The 22,327-nt window shown below is 41.1% G+C and overlaps 1 pseudogene; it reads right to left on the reverse strand.

The window, feature by feature from the left end:
• On the reverse strand, nucleotides 6,420-18,221 carry Obox3-ps6 (oocyte specific homeobox 3, pseudogene 6; annotated as a pseudogene).

Genomic DNA, 22,327 nt, shown 5'->3' on the forward strand with positions numbered 1-22,327 from the left:
TATGGGCCTTGAATTCCTTATCTTTCCAAGACTTTTATCAGAAATGGGTGTTGGATTTTGTCAAATGCTTTCTCAGCATCTAACGAGAGGTTCATGTGGTTTTTGTCTTTGAGTTTGTTTACATACTGGATTATGTTGATGGATTTCCCTATATTGAACCATCCCTGCATCCCTGGAATGAAACCTACTTAGTCAGGATGGATGATTGTTTTGATGTGTTCTTGGATTCAGTTAGCAAGAACTTTATTGAGGATCTTTGCATCGATATTCATAAGGGAAATTGGTCTGAAGTTCTCTGTCTTTGTTGGGTTTTTTTGTGGTTTATGTATCTGAGTAATTCTGGATTCATAGAATGATTTGGGAATAGTATCTTCTGTTTCTATTTTGTGGAATAGTTTGTGAAGAACTGGGATTAGATCTTCTTTGAAGGTCTGATAGAACTCTGCACTAAACCCATCTGGTCCTGGGCTTTTTTTGGTTGGGAGACTATTAATGACTGCTTCTATTTCTTTAGGGGATATAAGACTGTTTAGATTATTAACCTGATCTTGATTTAACTTTGGTACCTGGTATCTGTCTAGAAACGTGTCCATTTCATCCAGGTTTTCCAGTTTTGCTGATTATAGCCTTTTTTAGAAGGATCTGATTGTGTTATGGATTTCTCCAGGATCTGTTGTTATGTTTCCCTTTTCATTTCTGATTTTGTTAATTAGGATGCTTTCCCTGTGCCCTTTAGTGAGTTTGGCTAAGGGTTTATCTATCTTGTAGATTTTCTCAAAGAACCAGCTCCTCGATTGATTGATTGATTTTTTTAATGGTTCTTCTTGTTTCCACTTGGTTGATTTCACCCCTGAGTTTGATTATTTCCTGCCTTTTAATCCTCTTGGGTGAATTTGCTTCCTTTTGTTCTAGAGATATTAGGTGTGTTGTCAAGCTACTAATGTGTGTCCTCTCTAGTTTCTTTTTGGAGGCACTCAGAGCTATGAGTTTTCCTCTTAGAAATGCTTTCATTGTGTCCCATAAGTTTGGGTATGTTGTGGCTTTATTTTCATTAAACTCCATAAAGTCCTTAATTTCTTTCTTTATTCCTTCCTTGACCGAGGTATCATTGAGAAGACCAAGATGGCTCCTGGTCTCTTCTTAATCACCACTAATTTCTTAGCTCCAGCTAACTAGTATTAATAGTCCCAGTAATGCAAAGCTTTTGCTTTAGTAGTTCTGGTATCTTGTTAATCACAGCTGATTCTTCAGCCCCAGCTAATCAGAACTACAGAATCTTCACAATCAAAACATCAATGGCCCTGAAAAGAATCTTTAATTTTTCCCTCTGAAATTTCACAAGCCAGACCGTCATCTTCTGCACTGTTCTCAACATTATCTTCCAAGCTCCTACACAACATCTGACAGAGCTCTTAACAACGAATGGATCTACAAACCCAAAGTTCCAAAGTCCTTCCACATTCCTCCCCAAAACATGGTCAGATTGTCACAGGAATACCACACTATGCTGGTACCAATATGTCTTAGCCAGGGTTTCTATTCCTGCACAAACATCATGACAAAGAAACAAGTTGGGGAGGAAAGGGTTTATTTGGCTTACACTTTCATAGTGATGTTCATCACCAAAGGAAGTCATAACTGGAACTCAAGCAGGTCAGGAAGCAGGAGCTGATGCAGAGACCATGGAGGGATATTCCTTACTGGCTTGCTTCCCCTGGCTTGCTCAGCCTGCTCTCTTATAGAACCAAGACTACCAGCCCAGAGATGGTCCCACTCACAACTGGCCTTTCCCTTTTGATCACTAATTGAGAAAATGCTTTACAGTTGTATCTTATGGAGGCATTTCCTCAACTGAAGCTCCTTTCTCTGTGATAACTCCAGCTGTGTCAAGTTGACACAAAAAGTAGCCAGTACCGAACTCTACCGCCAGTCAAAGAAAACACATGTTGGAACTTATGGCTCTAGTTACTTATGTGGCAGAGGTTAGCCAAGTCGGTCATCAATGAGAGGATAGGCCCTTGGTACATCGAAATTTCTATGACCCAGTAGAGGGGAATGACAGGACCAGTAATGGGAGTGGGTGTGTTGGAGAGCAGTGGGAGGGAGGAAGTGATAGGGGATTTTCTGAAATTAAACTAGGTAAGAGGATTACATTTGAAATTTAATTAAGAAAATATTTAATAAAAAAAGAATTACAGAGACAAAGTTCGGAGATGAGACTGAAGGAAAGATCATTGAGAGACTGTCCTACCTGGGGATCTGTCCCATATACAACCACGAAACCCAGATACTATTTCATATGCCAGAAAGATTTTGCTAACAGTACCCTGATATAGCTCTCTTTTGTGAGGCTATGCCGGTGCCTGGCAAATACAGAAGTGAATACTCACAGGCATCTATTGGATGGAACACCGGGCCCCTAATTAAGGAGCTAGAGAAAGTACCAAAGAAGCTTAAGTGGTCTAAACACTATATGAACAACAATATGAACTAACCAGTACACCCCCAACTACAGACCTGTGTCTCTAGTTGCATATGTAGCAGAGGATGGCCTAGTAAGCCATCATTGGGAAGAGAGGCTCTTGGTATTTCGAAGACAATATGCCCCAGTACAGGGGAATGCCAAGGCCAGGAAGCAGGAGTTGGTGGGTTGGGAAGCAGGGCAAAAGGAGGGTATAGGGAACTTTCAGGATAGCATTTGAAATGTAAAGGAAGAAAATAGTTACTAGAATAAATTGATTAATTATTTAATACATAAATACATGAATACATGCATAAATAAATGCCAGCAGAGGAATTGAAAAGGTGAAGGGTGGTGCTGGAAGCATGAGAAGAGAAGGCAGTTTTGCAGAAGATTTTCTTAGCACAGAGTTTGTCCCAGGAGAAGCAAAGCTAAGAATGACAGTAGGCTAGATCACTTGTTATACTTTAGAGTATGGCATTGTGAAACTTGGAAAAGGGACTGTTTAAGCCATCTTTAAAAAACTAAGGGAGGAACTGTTGGTATAAATGTTTAAAAGAACTGGGAGGGAAACTTGGAGTGGACACGTGAGTTAAGAGAATTGTTCAGTGAAAATAGCCACTTTACAAGAGTCCCCCAGGTGGTGCTGGTTTTGAAGATCTGACAGTAGCATAAAGAGGAGCTGAGCCTTGGCACTCTGTAGCAGAGGTGGAGTCCATGAAGGTAGTCCAGGTGAGGCTACTAGTGAAAATGCAGGCCAGTTGCAGCAGAAAACCCCAGCATTTTGGAGATAGCAGTAACCATGGGATGGTTACCCAGAACAGGAGCAGCAGTGATATTGATCCAAGCCAGACCCTAGGAGACAAGCTTCTGTGATGCAGAGGCCAGAGCTGCAGACATTCTAATTGGAAAATTGCATTTAAAGTTGTCTTTTTTACCTTTTATTAAACATAGCTTCTCTTCTCATACATTATACTCTGAAAAGAAATTTCCCTCCCTCTACTCCTCCCACTTCTTTTTCCCTCCTCTTCCAACAGGGTCCACACCATTTCTCTCTTTTACTAGGCTTCTAAGAGGTAACATTGAAAAACAGTAAAGTATAGAAGATAAAACAAGAGCTACCATATGAAACTTTGACCTAACAAGCTAAGAGAAATAATCTATAATCCACATGGACTTGAGTTTCATGCAGGGTGATAACTATGGATCTACTTTTATTATTCTACATGGAGATATCTAGTCTGAAAAGCACATGGTGATGTCTACTCACTAGGTGTGAATTGTTATCTTGTTCATCAAAAAATAAGGAATTGATATATGCATGTATTTATGTGCATGTATTAAGTTTAATCTAACTGATAAATGTGTCTGTTTTTATGAAATGTCTTGCAAACTTTATATGCCTAAGTACAGGGGAACGCCTGGGCCAAGAAGTGGGAGTGGGGGCGGGAGGGGATCAGGGAGGGCGGGTTTGGGGGACTTCTGAGGTAGTATTAGAAATGTAAATGAAGAAAATACCTAATAAAAAAGAATTTATTATTTGAATAAACACCACAGTAACTGTCAAAAAAAAACCATAAATGCCCCACTAATTAACCATGAGAGAAGGGCAAGGAAGTGCTCCCATACAGCTGTGGTCAGTTGTAAAAATACACCAGCCTCTGATAGCACAAGTTTTTTTTTCCAGGTCAGAAAGGTTTCTTTCCAGCTGCACGGTTCTGTCTCAATATCTGACCAACATTATCAGATTTGAAGGATGTCCTTCCTTTACCCTCTCATATAATGCCAAGGCTTGCAAACCCAGCCTGTGGTTTTTCTTTCCTTTATAAAATGCTTTCACTTAGACCTGGGGGTTCACTCAGGAAGGTTGGTGGCCCAAGCTTGAGCTGGAATAAAGACTCTCATGCAATTACAGCAGGTTGTGATTCCTGGTGGTCTCTTCAGGGTTTTTACTAGCTGATACAACAATAGCAGAGGGGTAATGATTAGAATATACAAAACATCTTTTAAAATGGGGACTAAGAACAAGTAGCCATCATAGTATGTGTGGAGGCAGAGGCAAGTAGATCTCTATGAGTTCCAAGCCATCCTGATCTAATTAAAATGCCTAGAAAAGCCAGGGGTACAAAGACAAACTAAGTTTCAAACCTAAGCAACCCATGCCTGATGGTGCATGCCTTTAATCCCAGCATTCAGAAGGCAAGCTCAGGCTGATCTAAAAAGGGAAAGGCCAGAAGAGCTATGGCTCATACAGGAAAAACTCTGTCCCAAAACAAACAACAAAACAACAATAAATAAAGCAAAACCAAGAAAACCAGTAATCAGATTTTTAAAATGTATAGAACTAAAGGGAAATTATTAAAAGATAAACAAAATCCCAGAGAAACCCTTTAATAAATGTTAAACACGCCGGGATTGTTAAAAACATAGCATTTATCCTAGATCTTAGGAGATATGGACAGGAGGACCATTGTGAAATTCATTCCAACCTGACTTACCAAAAAAGGTCCAGTACCTCCGGGACTTTTAATAGAAAGGCATCGTACCAAAATAACAAACAAGCAAACTACACCATATTTAGCAATCAGAACAAAGCAAATTATAACTAAATGACAGTTTATCTTACCTTGTCAGAATGGCAAAGATCAATAAAAACCAATGAAAATAAATGATGGAGAAGTTGTCAGCAAGGAGGAACATTTATGCACTGCTGGTGGGGAGAAACCTAGCACAGGTACTAAAGAAATAGTGGAGTTGGTAGGATTTCTCCAGTTTCCTTACAAGGGAACTAGGAGCTATGGCTTTTTCCCTTGGCACTGCTTTCATTGTGCCCGATAAGTTTGGAATTTCTAGATGTCTCTGTTTGGACCCTACCTCCTATGTGCCTGGGGTGTAGCAGATCTCCTGGGAGCACTGCAAACTATGCCGCAGTAAGAGAGAGTGGGAGACAGGCTGATCTCCCCCTAAGCAGAATTTCACAGATGGAAATGAAGAGGAGACTGAGGAAAAGAAGGTTCAGCAACAGGCCCAAAGTAGGCTACAGATCAAGGGGAGGCCCCAAGGCCTGACAGGATTAATGAGGCTATGGAGCACTCACACAAAAAGACCTATCATGACTGCCCTCCAAAAGACCCATCAAGCAACTGAAAGAGTCAGATACAGATATTTGCACCCAACCAATGGACAGAAGCTGCTGACCCCTGTGGTTGAATTAGGGAAAAGCTGGAAGAAACTGAGAAGTGAGAACCTGTAGGAGGACCAGCAATCTCAATTAACCTGGACCTCCAAGATCTCTCAAGCACTGAACCACCAATCAGGCAGGTTACACCAGCTTATATGAAGCTCCCAACACATATGCAGCAGAGGTTACTGCTGAGTCTAGGTTCAGAGAAGATGAACATAATCCTCAAGAGACTGGAGGTCCCAGGGAGTTTAGAGGTCTGGATGGATCCAGGGTGAGTGGTGGGGACATCATTGTGGAGACTGTGGGGTGGGTAGGAGCTATGGGATGTGAAACAGTCAGAGGGTGGATGGGGGCTGGGGGGAATAAAAGCTGGAGTGTAAATAAATATATAAATAAAGGGAAAAGGAAGAAAAATTTTAAAAAAGAAATAATGGGGTTATTCCTCAAATATCAGGTTGGTGTTCAGATCTGGAAGGCCAGCCACTCCAGGCTGAGGAAGCCAGAAGGCAAATCGAGGCAGGCTTGGCAGGTCAGTGAGACCCAGTATCAAAGTAAAAAGCAGCAGTGCAGGAGGGCCCTGTAGGTGGCTCGACTCTTGTGGACAAGCATGTTCCTACAATGCCTGACCTTGTGTTCCAGCCTTGAGACTAACAAGGATGAAAGAGAATAATAATCCCTGCCAATTTTCCTCTTACCTATATTCACATATAATAGCTATTAGTGCTCAAAATAAACAAAACTATTTTGTACATAAGAAATGAGATATATTTCTGTGGGGAGTTGGCTCACAGTATTTATTTATCAGATTTATTGCTTTTCTATCATATGATTGCAAGTTCTGCATGTATATGAGGGTTCCTGTTGCATGTAGTGACCTCTGAAGCAAGGAGAGGGCATAGGTAATCATATAACTGGAGTTAGACTTGATAGTGAGTCCCTATATTGCATGAATCCACAGCCACCCCAAATATATACTAAACAAAGTATCATTTTCTACTAATGGACTCTGAATTATGTGCTCTCAAAGTGATTACGCCCATTGGTCGTGCAAACTTTATCTGCCTCAGTACAGGGGAATGCCAGGGCCAAGAAGTGGGAGGGGAAGGGGGCAGGGTAGGGGGGTCTTTTGGGATAGCATTGGAAATGTAATTGAAATAAATACCCAATAAAAAAATAAAATAAAATTTTCTCCAAATACTGACACTAAAGGTGTGTATAACACACTTCTTCATGGCTGTAAGGCCTGGACTGGTCAAGGACCTCAGTGGTGTAAACTGGAGTGGAGGGGTTTCTCAGAGTAAGCCAGTCATCTGATGTGTCCAAGTCTTCCAGGATCCTTTGCCAGAGCTCATCTTCACATGGACCTGAATTGTGAGCATCCTCTGGGGCTTGGGCGGCATATGCCAGGCCGACTGGACCTTCAGCTACTGCTAAGTCAGTCTGAGATTCAACTGCTGCTGATTGACCAGAGTTCCAAGCTGTAACAGGGGCATGGCCATCAAGCAGGTATTCTTGGTATTCTTGGTATTCTTGCGGACAACACATGTCCCTATCACAGGCCTGAAAACAATGCAGGGAAGATGCCTGGCTGCAGTTGAGTTTGGGAATGGAATCCTCACCAAATGTGCCTGAACACATGGACTCTCCATTGTCCGAGGCAACAACAGGTATGGAACCAGGAAAATGGGTTGACTCAGAAACCGCTTTAGAGCTTTCATTTGTCTCTGGCAGTGATTGTTTAATATTCTGGAGCTTCATCCGCCTGTACTTAGCTCCGTTGTTCTTGAACCAGATCTGAAAAACAAAGCAAACATCAAAAGAATACCTCTTTGCCCCCAACTGGACCACAAGGTGAAACTTTTGAATCAGAGTTTCTATAACAATACTTCACAAGTCAGCAACAGAAAGCATAGACTCAAGATCCCTAGGAGATTGTAGTAAGGTAGACTGTGTATGAACGGACATAAAAAAACAAAAACAAAAACAAAAACAAAACAAACAAACAAACAAAAAACGGGGATATTGAGCTAGTATGCCCTGTGTTTTATTAGGATATCTGATATCTAGGTCACTGAGACCTACATGGGAATAATGTTCTTTGATACTGGTACCTGGTTACAGGAAAATGTGAGGCCCAGCAATGGATGCATCAATATCCACCACCTATATTTGTCCACTCTCCCCTACGCCTTTCAGAAGAACACAATACAAGTTCCTAATGAGAAAGCAGACATTGTTGCTGTTGGACTGAGGAAAAAGAGAGAAACTAACCTTGATCTCCCTCTTTGTAACACCAACTGATAGTGCCAGCTCCACAATTTTCTTCTCGTTTGGGTACTGGCACTCATCAAAATGTTTTTGCAGCAGGCACTGCTGTTCTTTGGAGTACACAGTGCGTTCTTTTCGAAACTTTCTTGAAGCCATAGGGCCAGTTTGTTTGTTAACATATTTATCTGACTGTGGCATACGACCTATGGGAAGATGGAAACAAGATTTCACTGAGGGTCTTGAAGGTATCTAATGACATGGATGCCCCGAGAGTCTTCTCAGAGTTGGTAAACCAGGGCCCATTAAAGCACCTGGTTGCATTTGGATACCTGATTGTCTTGATGGTCCTTGAGACTCTTGCTGAAGTAGGTTCCTTTCAGGGACTGAAAGTCTTGATTGCATTGTACTTCCTGGGGTCACTAGGGGATTCTGACACATTTGAAAAGCTAAGTTCCTTGCAGGGTCTTGAGGTATTTGGGAACTGAGTTCTATGGGTATATTAGAAGCCACTTGGAGTTTTGGATGCAAGGAGGGGCCTTCGGCCATGTGTGTGTTCAGAACTTATTGGAGTATGTTCCTGTACTGGAGAACCTGGTAAAAGGAAACACAATAGAAAAGCTCCAGAGAGCACCCATTTACCCATCACACCTACCCAGCATTTGTTGTGGGCATTTTAGAGCAGGAATCCATCAGGACCCTCATTCTTTCTGAACAACTGCCTCTGTTTCCCAATCTTAAAAGTATTTTCAGTATTACAATAAATATGCATTTAGCACCAGTATTAATAAGAGATGTTCAGTCGAGATGGGCTGGCAATTGGATGTTCTCCCCCTATGTTTAAATGTCCTAGATCCTGCCATTCACTTCTGCTACGGCAGACTACCAGCTAGTCTGCCCCTTCCGTGAAAAAACACAGCCTGAAGGCATCCCAAGAGTTCCTGTGCATGCTGGGTAACTGCTCACCATCTTGTCTGCTCTACTGAAGACACCACAGCCTAAAGACATCTCAGAAGTTCAACTGCACACAAAACAACTGATAACCAGCTCATCTGCAACCCACCCCTGAACAAACACAGCCTGAAGTAATCCCAGGCATTGTGCTCACACCCTGCCACTGACACCAACGGACTAATCATATGCCAGGAGTTCTTCTACAAACAAGGCAACTGTACAACTGACACCAAAGTCTGAAGACTTCCCAGAAGATCATCAGGAACTGTACCAAACTTCTGAAAGCCTCCCTAAAGTTCTGCTTCACACAGGGAAACAGAACTCACAATACTTAGGCCTCCCTGGAGAAAGAACAGCTACAGGCAGGGCAACACCTTGACTAATCCTCTGAAGAACCAACAGTCTGAATGCCTCCTAGTAGTTCTCCTGCAGCCAGGGCAACATATCAGAAGCTTCTCTGTCCCTCTGAAAATCCCAGAGTTCAAAGGCATCCAAAAAGACAACTGCAGCCAGGGCAAAAAGTCACCAGTGTGCATGTCCCTCTGAAGACCCCACAGTCAGAAGGCACCACAGGACATTTGCTGCAGTCAAGGCCACTGGCCTACCAGGTGACCTGAAGCAGGCCAGGGACAAAAGAGGTAGGCTCCATCCAGACAGAGGCAACCAGGCCAGCAAACACTAGGAATAACCATATGTCAAGAGCCAAGTGCAAGGTCATATGAAACAGAATCCAGTCTACATTGGCATCATCAGAAAGAACCCGGTTCTCCCATAAGAGCAAGCCCTGGATATGCCAATATATCCGAAAATCAGGACTCTGTCCTAAAATCCTATCTCATGAAGATAATAGATTCCATTAAGGAGGATATAAATTACTCACTGAAAGAAATACAGGAAAGCACAGGTAAACAGGTAGAAGCACTTAATGAAGAAACAATAAATCCCATGAGATATATAGGAAAACACAAGCCAACAGGTGAAAGATTTGTTTAAAGCAGTCCAAGACCTAAAAGTGGAAGTACAGACAATAATGAAAACACAAATTGAGGCAACCCTTGAAATGAAAAACCTAGGAAAGAGGTCAAGAATTAGAGATGTAAGCATAAGCAACAGAATACAAGAGATAGAAGAGAGAAATTCAGGTGTAAAAGATACCATAGAAGAGATTGACACAACTGTCAATGAAAATTCAAAACATGAAAATATCCTAACCCAAAACATCCAGGAAACCCAGGACACAATGAAAAGACAAAACCTAGGAATTATAGGTAGAGAAGAGACTGAAGAATCCCAACTCCAATGGCCAGCAAACATCCTCAACAAACTTATAGAAGAAAACTTCACTAAACTAAATAAAGAGATGCCCATAAGCATACAGGAAATGAGGAAAAAACCAAACAGATGAGACCACAAATGAAATTCCTCTACTCACAATAAAAGAGCCAAGTAGCATACAAAGGCAGACCTATCAGAATTACACCAGAATTCTCAACAGAAACACTAAAAGCCAGAAGAGCCTGGACAGAGGTCATGTACACTCTAAGAAAACAGAAATGCCAGCCCATGCTACCATATCCAGCAAAACTCTCAATCAGCATACATGATGAAACCAAAATACTCCAAGACAAAACAAAATTCTGACAATATCTACTTACCAATAGAGCCCTACAGAGGATTCTAGAAGGAAAATTCCAGCACAAGGAGGGTACATACACCAAAGGGAAAAAAACAAGATAATAATCATCTTTTTAAAAAGCCAAAAGTAGAGAACCACATGCACATAATGCCAGCTACAAAAAACAAACATAACAGGAACTACCAATCATCTGTCTTTAATATTTTTCAATATTAATGAACTAAACTCATCTATAAAAGAACATAAAGCTAACAGACTGGATATGAGAACAAGATCCAACATTTCCTTGCATTCAAGAAACCTACCTCAATAACAAATACAGTCACTACCTCAAACGAAAAGGCTGGAAAAAGTTCTTCCAAGCAAATGGTCCCAAGAAACAAGTTGGCATTGCCATTCTAATAGCCAATGAAATAGACTTTCAACCAAAATTATCAAGAAAGATGAGAAAGGATACTTCTATTCATCAAAGGAAAAATCCACGAAGTGAAAGTCTCAATATGAACATCTATGCCCCATAGGAAATCACATCCTCATTGATAGAAAGAAACTTTACAAAAGCTCAAAACACACTTTGAACCGCACACAATAATAGTGGGACACTTCAACACCCACTCTCACCAATGGATAAGTCATTGAAACAGAAACTAAACAGACACAGTGAAACTAAGAGAGGTTATGAACCAAATGAATTTGACAGATTTCTATAGCACATTTCATCCTAAAACAAAAGAATACACATTCTTCTCAGCACCTGATGGTACCTTCTCCAAAACTGACCACATACTTGGTCACAAAACAAGTTTCAACCAATACAAAAAGATTGAAATAATTCTATGTATCCTATCAGATCATCAACCAAAGGACTGTTCTTCAATAACAACAAAAACAGCAGAAATCCCACATATACATGGAAACTGAACAAGTTTCTACTCAGTGATAATAAAGTCAGGGGAGAAAGAAAAAAGAAAGGAAGAGAGAGGGAGAGAGAGGAAGGCAGGAAGGCAGGAAGGCAGGAAGGCAGGCAGGCAGGCAGGCAGGCAGGCAGGAAGGCAGGAAGGCAGGAAGGCAGGAAGGCAGGAAGGCAGGCAGGAAGGCAGGAAGGAAGGCAGGAAGGCAGGAAGGCAGGAAGGCAGGAAGGCAGGAAGGCAGGAAGGCAGGAAGGCAGGAAGGAAGACAGGCAGGCAGGCAGGCAGGGAGGGAGGGAGGGAGGAAGGAAGGAAGGAAGAAATGAAGGAAGGAAGAATTTACAGACTTCAAAAATTCAATGAACATGATGGAGCCAGTGGTGGTGGACCATGCCATTAATCCCAGCACATGGGAGGCAGAGGCAGGCAGATTTCTGAGTTGAAGGCCAGCCTGGTCTACAAAGTGAGTTCCAGGACAGCCAGAGCGACACAGAGAAGCCCTGACTCAAAAAAAAAAAAAAAAAAAAAAAAGGAAGGAAGGAAGGAAGGAAGGAAGAAAGAAAGAAAGAAAGAAAGAAAGAAAGAAAGAAAGAAAGAAAGAAAGAAAGAAAGAAAGAGAAAAGAAAGAGAAAAAGAAAAAGAAAATGATGAGACAAAATACCCAAATTATGGAACACAATGAAATAGTACTAAGAGGAAAATTCATAACGTTAAGTGCCCTGGAAAAGAAACTGGAGAGATCCTACACCAGCAACCTAAAAGCACAGCTGAGAGCTCTAGGAAATAGTCACAAACAGGGTGGACATCAAATAAAGAGAAACAAAGAGAACGATTCAAAGAATCTTAAAAAAAAAAAAAAAGCTGGTTGTTTGAGAGATTAGACAAGATAGGTAAACCACTAGCAAGACGAACAAAGGGCACAGAGACAGTTTTCAAATTAACAAAATCAGAAATGAAAAGGGATACATAACAACAGAAACTGAGGAAATTCAAAAAGTCATCAGATCCTACTACAAATGACCATACTCAACAAAACTGGAAAATCTAGATGAAATGGATAGTTTTCTAGACAGATACCACATTTCAAAGTTAAATCAAGAGCAAGTAAACCACTAGACAGGCCCACATACCCTAAGGAGAAAGAAGAAGTCATTAAAATCTCCCAACCAATAAAAGCCAAGGGTCAGATGGCTTTAGCCCAGAAGTCTACCAGACATTCAAAGACGAACTAATAACAATATTCCTCAAAGTATTCCATAAAATAAAATAGAAGGAATACTACAGAACTCATTCTAGGAAGCTGATTACTCTGATACATAAACCACACAAAGACACACATTAAAAAAAAAGAACTTCATTCAGACCAATTTTGCTTCTGAATAACTGTGCAAAATTATTCAATAAAATTCTAGTAAACTCAATCCACGAACACATCAAAACCTTCACCTACCATGAACAAGTAGGCTTCAGCCCTGGGATGTAAGGTTGGTTCAATATGTGAAAATCCATTAATGTATACTACTATTTAAACAAACTCAAAGAAAAAAAATCAGATGATAAGCTCTTTAGATACCCAAAAAGAATTTGAAAAAATACAACACACCTTCATGTTTAAATTATTGGACAGATCAGGAATTCAAGACCCATTCCTAAATATAATAGAAGCAATTTACTGCAAATCAACAACCAATATCAAATTAAATGGAGAGATACTTGAAAGTGCTTCCACTAAAATCAGGAACAAGAGAATGATGCACACCTTCTGAATATGTATTCAATATGGTACTCAAAGTTCTAGCTAGAACAATAAGACAACCAAAATGGATAAAGAGGATACAAAATTGGCAAAGAGGAATTAAAGGTATCACTCTTTGCAGAAGGTGTGACAGTATACATGAATGACCCCAAAAATAATACCAGAGAACTTCTACAGCTGATAAACTTAGTTAAAGTGACTGGATAAGAAATTAATTGAAATAAATCATAAGCCTTCTTTATGCTGATGATAAACAGGCTGATAAAGAAATTAGAGAATCAACACCCTTCACATCAGACACAAATAATATAAAATATCTTGGAGTAAGTAACCAAACATCTGAAAGATTTCTATGGCAATAATTTCAAGTCTCTCAAGAAAAAAATCAAAGAAGATCTCAGAAAATGGAGAAATCTCCCATGCTTATGGATTGGAAGAATTAACAGAGTAAAAAGGGCTATCCTACCAAAGGCATTCTATAGATTCAATTCACTACCCATCAAAACCCCAACACAATTCTTCAAACAAATGGACAGGGAAATTCTCAAACAATTCTTAAAAATGAAAGAACTTCTGGGGGAATCATCATCCCTGACCTCAAGCTATACTACAGAGCAATAGTGATAAAAACTGCATGGTATTGGTACTGAGCCATACATGTTGATCAATGGAATAGAACTGAAGCGCCAGAAATGAAACCACACACTTATGGACACTTGATCATTAACAAAGAACCCAAAAATAAACATGGAGAAAAATGAAAGCAACTTCAATAAATGATCCTGGAGTAACTGGCAGTCTGTATGTGGAAAAGGAAAATAGATACATATTTGTCACCATGCACAAACCTCAAGTCCAAGTAGGTCAAGCACCTCCACATAAAACCAAACACACTGTATCTAATTGAAAAGAAAGTGAGAAAGCCTTGAACTCATTGGCACAGAAGAAAAATTCCTACACAGAACTCCAATGGCTCAGGCTCTAAGATCAAAAATTGGTAAATAGGACCTCTTGAAACTGGAAATCTTCTGTAAGTCGAAGGACATAGTCAATAGGACAAATCGGCAACCTACAAATTGGGGGAAAAAATCTTCACTAACACCATATCCAATAGACGGCTAATATCCAAAATATAAACGAACTCAAGAAGCTAACCACCAGAAAAAGTGAACAACCCAATCAAAAATGAGGTATAGAACTAAACCGAGAATTCACAACAGAGGAATCTGAAATGACTGAGAAACACTTAAAGAAATGTTCAAATTCTTAGTGATCATGGAATTGCAAATCAAAATGACCCTGAGAATCCACCTTATACAATCAGAGTAGGTAAGATCAAAAACTCAGGTGACAGCACATGTTGCAGAGCATGTGGAGAGGAACACTCTTCAATTGCTGCTGGGATTGCAAATTGGTACAACCATTCTGAAAATCAATCTGGAGATTCCTCAGAAAATTTGAAATAGATCTAGTTGAAGATCCAGCTATTCCAATCTTGTACATATACTTAAAAGATGCCCCACCACGACACACGGATACATGCTCCACTATTTTCATGAAAACCTTATTTGTGATAGTCAGATGTTAGAAACAACCCAGATGCCCAACAATAGAAGAAAGGATACAGAAAATGTGGTCCATTTACACAATAAAATACTACTCAGGTATTAAGAATAAGGACATCCTGTGTTTTGCAGGCAAAACAAAAAGGAAGGAACTAAAAAATATCATCCAGAATGCCATAATTCAGATCCAACAGGATATGCATGGTATGTAATCACTAATATGTGGATATTAGCCACAAAAGTAGAGAATACCCAGAATACAATCCACAAAACTCAAAAATTTTAACAAGCCAAAGGGCCAAAGTGAGGATGACTCAATTCCACTTGGGAGGGAGAAGAAACATTCACAGGGGGGGGTGGAAGGGTGGACCTTGGTGGGAAAGGGGAAAGAGAGGGGAAGAGGGAAACATGATCAGGTATTGGGTTGGGGGAACAGGACTGAAAACCTGAGGACCAGCAAAGAATGGAAAGAGGCAAGCTTGGTAGGTAGGACATAGGGGGACACTCCAGAATAGCAGAGACCTGGGAGGTGAGAAACTCTTAGGACTCAAAAGGAGGGACTTTAGATGAAATGCCCCACAGTGGGGAACTTGTAGAGCCCACCTCCAGAAGAAAGATAGGGCATCAAGAGAGGGAAGGTGTTGCCATTCCACAGCTGACACAGACTTGTTCTTGTCTGAGAACACTGGAGAAGCAAAAATGGATAAGAGCCTGAGGAAAGGGGATCCAGTTACAAGGCCCAAATTGGGATCCAGCTCAAGGGGAGGCACCAAGAACTGACACTATCACTGAGAATATGGTGTGTTAAAAAAGGAGGCCTATCATGTCTGCCTCCCAAAAAGACCCAGCAAGCAGATGAAAGAGTCAGATGAAGATATTTATACCCCACAAATTGACAAAAGCTGCTGACCCCTGAGGTTGAATTAGGGGAAAGCTGGAAGAAGCTGAGGAGGAGGACAAACCTATAGGAAGACCAGCAGTCTCAACTAACCTGAACCCCAAAGATCTCTCAAAAACAGGGCCACCAACAAGGCAGCATAACCAGACGATATGAGGCCACCAACACATATTCAGCAGGAGACTGCGGGTCTGGACACAGTCAGCGAAGATACACCTAACCCTCAAGAGACAGGAGGAACCAGGGAGTGGGAAGGTCTTGTAGGGTAGGGGGTGGGGATAGGGGACATCCTTTTGGAGAAGGAAAAAGAGGTATGGGATACAGAACAGTCAGTGGGTGGACCAGAAGGGGGATAAAATCTAGCCTAAAATCTAGGTTAAAAAAAGATTAAATAAAATTTATTTTTTAAAAAAGGAATATTATCATAAATGTAAAAAAAAAAGGAGAGAGAGTCCTAGATTCTCCTCCTTTCTACAGGACAATCTGTCTCAAAACAAATAATAAAGGGCCATGGAACAGGCAAGATCCAATAGATCCCATTCCACACTCATCCATCCAAGAGCATTGATGATTTAATTACCCTGGACATCAGAAGACTCTTAAACCTAACCCAGATGCCCCCTGTTATTGAACTTCAATAAAGTCAAATAGCCTTAAATGAATATAACTATACAGGACCCTCCCACAATCTCCACCTTGCATCCTCTCACATCCAGCAGACATTCACTCCTTGTGGCCACACCCAGTCTGTAGCCACACCTTAACACCTAATGGAAACCTGAACAGGTGAAAGACAATTTTTTGTTTGCTCTTCTTTTTTTTCTCTTCTCTTCTTTTCTTCTGAGACAGAGTTTCTCTGTATGAACTGTGCTGTGTGTAAGTCAAAATGAAGACAAGTCTGAGCTAGGACTCATAGGGACTCACCTGCTTGTTCCTTCCCACAGAGGGCTAGGATTAAAGGTGTGTAACAAACATCTGTCCCATCCTTTGGGATTTACTCCCCTCTTGGGCTTCATCCAGAAAAACTTTGTCCTTACTCTCTAGTCACCATTTCAAGAAATGGGTCTCTTCTCATGCTGCTGCTCAGAGGACATGCACATTCCTGCTCACTGCAGTCAACTCTTTTTTTTTTTTAATTAGGTATTTAGCTCATTTACATTTCCAATGCTATACCAAAAGTCCCCCTTACCCACCCACCCCCACTCCCCTACCCACCCACTCCCCCCCTTTGGCCCTGGCGTTCCCCTGTACCGGGGCACACAAAGTCTGCGTGTCCAATGGGCCTCTCTTTCCAGTGATGGTCGACTAGGCCATCTTTTGATACATATGCAGCTAGAGTCAAGAGCTCAGGGGTACTGGTTAGTTCATAATGTTGTTCCACCTATAGGGTTGAAGATCCCTTTAGCTCCTTGGGTACTTTCTCTAGCTCCTCCATTGGGAGCCCTGTGATCCATCCATTAGCTGACTGTGAGCATCCACTTCTGTGTTTGCTAGGCCCCGGCATAGTCTCACAAGAGACAGCTACATCTGGGTCCTTTCGATAAAATCTTGCTAGTATATGCAATGGTGTCAGCGTTTGGATGCTGATTATGGGGTGGATCCCTGGATATGGCAGTCTCTACATGGTCCATCCTTTCATCTCAGCTCCAAACTTTGTTTCTGTAACTCCTTCCATGGGTGTTTTGTTCCCACTTCTAAGGAGGGGCATAGTGTCCACACTTCAGTCTTCATTTTTCTTGAGTTTCATGTGTTTAGGAAATTGTATCTTATATCGTGGGTATCCTAGGTTTTGGGCTAGTATCCACTTATCAGTGAGTACATTGCAGTCAACTCTTAATTTCTCCAATCTTTCTCTTTTTAAGACTGGAGCAAGGTCCATGTACATGTCCCTGACTTCCTGGATCTCACTATACAGACAAGTGTGGCCTCTTGATCACAAAAATCCACATGCCATTGGTTCCTAAATCCTGGGATTAAAGGTGTGGTCCACAAACCAATATGGTTACACGTTCTAGATGAAGAAGGGCCTGCTCAGCCAAAAACCATCCTGAGTGTTAAACTTTTGAGCCAGCATACCACCACTATACCTGATCTAGCCAATCTGGAGCTTCCATTGATCTCAAGGTCTCTCAATATCCTATTGTGAGTTCTTTCTAGTCCTGCATATATGTTTAAAAAAAATGAATTGGAGAATGCCTACAGTACCTTCGTCCTAGAAGCAGGCCTCTCCATCGGTTGATGCCGGGCTCTCTATAAAATCCAGGACCTAGAACTCTGCCTAAAATGAAGAATAGAGCACCTAGAGGTCTCTTAAAAGTTCATTCATAGATTGCCCAATCCAGGCATTTTGCTGGTCCTTACTGTTCATATGTACGGGATAGACTTGAAAAATCTACGAATTTTAAATATCTTCTGCCTATGCACAGGGCAAATTTTAGACGTCACCAAACAAAAACCCATACAAACTACAAAAAGTTACCAAGGCTCCACCATGATATCCCCTTCACACAGGAACCTTAAATATTTCATTCAGCCCACCAACTCACCAGGAATCCAGACGGTTGCTGTAACTTGCTAAATCCTCTGGCTGTTTTAATTCTACTCAGAAGACCTGCCCTTATATATCTCTCCAAACTTGGAATCCAATGCTCCTCCCACACGTTGGCTCCACCTACTTGCAATATTCAAATCCTTAATTCTCACACACCATTTGATACTCCTCTGGTGGTAAAGCCCATGCCTTTTTTTTCCTTTGTAATCCTTTCTTTCTTTTTATTTTATATTTCATTACTTCTATTATTTCACAGTCAAAACACTGCTTTCTTCCCAGTACCCCCTCCCGCAATTCTTCACCTCATTCCTCATCCCCCATCTCCAAGAGGATGCCCTCCAAACCAGGCCTCCCCACACCCTGGGTCTTTCCTGGGTTAGGTTTCTCTTCTCCCACTGAGGCTAGACTACGAGGTCCTCTGCTGTTTAAGTGTCAGTGGCATAGGGCCTGCCCATGTATGCTCCCTGATTGGTGGTTCAGTGTCTGAGAGAAATCAGGGGTCTGGGTTAGGTGAGACTGCTTCTCATCCTATGGGGTTAGCCTCCTCCTCTGATTATTGAACATATCCCTAATTTAACCACAGGGTTTCATGGCATCTGTCCAATCTGTGGGTGTAAGTACCTACATCAGTCTAAGTCAACTGCTGATGGGTCACTCAGATGACATCCAGGCTAGGCTGCTGTCTATAAGCATTCCATAGCATCAATAATAGTGTCAGGCCTTGGAGCCTCCTCTTAACATGGATCGCAAGATGGACCAGTCACTGGAACTCCACTTACGCAGTCCATTCTCCATTTTTGTCCCTGCAGTTTTTTTGTTTTTTTATTTTTATTTTTGTTTGTTTGTTTGTTTGTTTGTTAGACAGAAACAATTCTGAGTGAGAGTTTTTTACTGTGGGATAGCAATAGCATACCTCCACTGCATGACCTGTCTTTCTACTGGAGGTGGACTCTATGACTTCCCTGTCTCCACTGGTGAAGACTTTATCTAAGATCCCTCCCTTTGAGTTCTGAGAGTCTCTCACATCCAAGGCCTTTTGTACTTTGTACTAGGTCCCCCACCTCCCACCCTCAGAGTTTGCATATTTCCATTCATTCTGCTGGCCCTCAGGGCTTTTCTCCTCTCTCCCCCAAAAACCACTGCCTACACCAGATCATGATTCACTTTTGCCCTCCCCTTATCCTCTCACACCCAGATCCTGCCTTTGTCTCCTGAATGCTGAGATTAAAGGTGTAGTAAAACACAACCAACTTTCTCCACTCTTTGTACTGTACAAATGTCTGCTTCTGCATTCTGTCTTCTCAACTGAGTGTATGAAAGCAGTATGTGAATTTGTGAATGTATGAACACATAAGTCTAGAAGAGTGTGGAAGAGGCTGCACTGGATGTTCTGAAAGTAGAGAGACAAAGAACAGAAATATTGGGAACTGAATTGGTTTCTCTGAACTGGTACCCAAGATTTTAATTTTCTTGATGTTGTGACACAGAGTAAAGTATGAGAGACATGTATTATTGTGTTAAAAAAAATCCAGGTGTGGTGGCACACACCTTCAATCCCTGCCCTTGGGAGGCAGAGGCAGGCAGATTTCTGAGTTCGAGGCAAGCCTGGTCTACAAAGTGAGTTCCAGAACAGTCAGAGCTACACAGAGAAACCCTGTCTCCAAAGAAACAACAACAACAACAAAAAAAAAAGAAACACAAAAGAAATCACATTATTGATTTAAGGATAAAGTATAAAGAACACAATAGAAGATTACTTCAACTTATTAATTGACTATAGGTGATAGTAAAACTAGTGTGTTAGCACACACTAGGAATCGCCATACTCAGAAAAAGAAAGAAGAAAGACAGAATGTTAAGGCCATGCTGGTCTCCAAGAAGAAGTGCCATAACTAATAAATATCAGTCGTCTATGCTGTATTTTTAAGCAATGCTGTGGTCAGCAGGCCTGGTGTTACTGGAAGACCATATTGGTGTGAGTGACCTGTAATTTCACCTAAGTCCATGTCAATGGTCCTGCCTGGCTCTGTGAGCCTTGTCTGGTTCCATCATTCTCCTCCTGCTGGGGGCCATGTTCCTATTCTGTGTTTTCTCAAGGAACCATGTGGATGCCAATGATATATGCTCCCACTGACTATGAAGAGCAGCAAGGATATTGTTGCTGTGATATTGGTATCTCCATCCTTACAGTTGAGAGAGAATGACAGGGAAATATTCTCTGACAATCAATAACTACATGCCAACCCAATCCATCCCTAAAAACTAACAAACTAGGCAGGAAGTCAACAGGAAAAAATCTCTTAAATGTGATGGGATACTGAAGTGTATCTCTCCACAGTTGACAGTTTCTTGCCAGGGTGATGTAGGGACACCACCCTGTTATATTTAAGGGGCAGTTCATGAAGAATATGACCATGCTTCAGTAGATATGTAGGTGAAAATAACTGCCCCAATTCATTTTTCTGCTGCCTCTGCACCCTACATCTTTAATTCTTTGGATAGAGCTCCATACAGACTTGACCAGTGTTGGAGAAGATGCATTCCTGGTCTGAGTAATTACTATAAGTGCTGAGTTCAGAAAGAGGGCTCACAGCTGCTGGTTTCTGACACATGGAGAAGGTGGATTCTGAGTTTGGGGCAAGAGTTGAATAACTGAGTCGAGGAGGACTGCTGATACCCCAGTGGTCTCTCAAACATCAAAACTGAACTGGCTGACACAGTAAGGGGGACACAAAATTTGGGAAATGCAGAACTGCCACTATATAGTTGGTCTTGCATTGCAGACAGTTTTGTCAATTTTCCATCTTACTGCCCAGGCATACATATTCTTCTGTTCAGGAATTTTTTCCCCTGCACCCATATCTTCAAGGTTTTCCTCCCATTTTGTCCTCTTTAAGTTTTTCTGTCTCTGGTTTTAGGTGGAGTTCCTTGATCCACTTAGACTTGAGCTTTGTGCAAGGAGGTAAGAATGGCTCAATTCACATTCTGCTACATGATAACCGCCAGTTAAGCCAGCACCATTCATTGAAAATACTGTCTTTTTCCATTGGATGGTTTTAGCTCCTTTGACAAAGATCAAGTGACCATAGGTGTGTGGGTCCATTTCTGGGTTTTCAGTTCAATTCCACTGATCTACCTGTCTGTTGCTCTACCAGTACCATGCACTTTTTACCATAGTTGCTCTGAAGGACAGCTTGGGGCCAGGCATGGTGATTCCACCAGAGGTTCTTTTATTTTTGAGAATATTTTTTTATCCTAGGTTTTTTGTTATTCCAGATGAATTTGAAAGTTGCCCTTTCTAACTCTGTGAAGAAATGAGTTGGGATTTTGATGGGGATTGCATTGAATCTGTAGATTGCTTTTGCCAAGCTAGCCATTTTTACTATATTGATTACTCTAATCCCTGAGCAAGGGAGATCTTCTGATGTTCTGAGATCTTCTATGATTTCTTTCTATTAAGACTTGAAGTTCTTATCATACAGATATTTCACTTCCTTATTTAGAGTCACACCAAGGTATTTTATATTATTTGTGACTATTGTGAAGGGTGTTGTTTCCAAAATTTCTTTCTCAGCCTGGTTATCCTTTGTGTAGAGAAAGGCCATTGATTTGTTTGAATTAATTTTATATCCAGCTACTGCACTGAAGCTGTTTATCAGGTTAAGTGGTTCTCTGGTGGAATATTTAGGGTCTAATATATAGTATCATGTCATCTGCCATAGTGATATTTTGACTTCTTCTTTTCAATATGTATCACTTTGATGCCCTTCTGTTGTCTAATTGCTCTGATTAGGACTTTCACTACTATAATGAATAGGTAGGAAGGAAGTGGGCAGCCTAGTCTAGTCCCTGATTTTAGTGGGATTGCTTCAAGTTTCAATCCATTTAGTTTTATGTTGACTACTGGTTTGCTGTATATTGCTTTAATTATTTTAAGGTATGGGCCTTGACTTCCTGAACTTTCCAAGACTTTTATCATGGATGGGTGTTGGATTTTGTCAAATGCTTTCTCAGCATCTATCAAGATGTTCATGTGGTTTTTGTCCTTGAGTTTGTTTAGATAGTGGATTTTATTGATGGATTTCTTTATATAAAACCATCCCTGTATCCCTGGGATGAAGCCTACTTGATCACGATGCATCATCATTT

This window comes from Mus musculus, chromosome 7, assembly GCF_000001635.26.
Source record: "Mus musculus strain C57BL/6J chromosome 7, GRCm38.p6 C57BL/6J".
Taxonomy (NCBI): domain Eukaryota; kingdom Metazoa; phylum Chordata; class Mammalia; order Rodentia; family Muridae; genus Mus; species Mus musculus.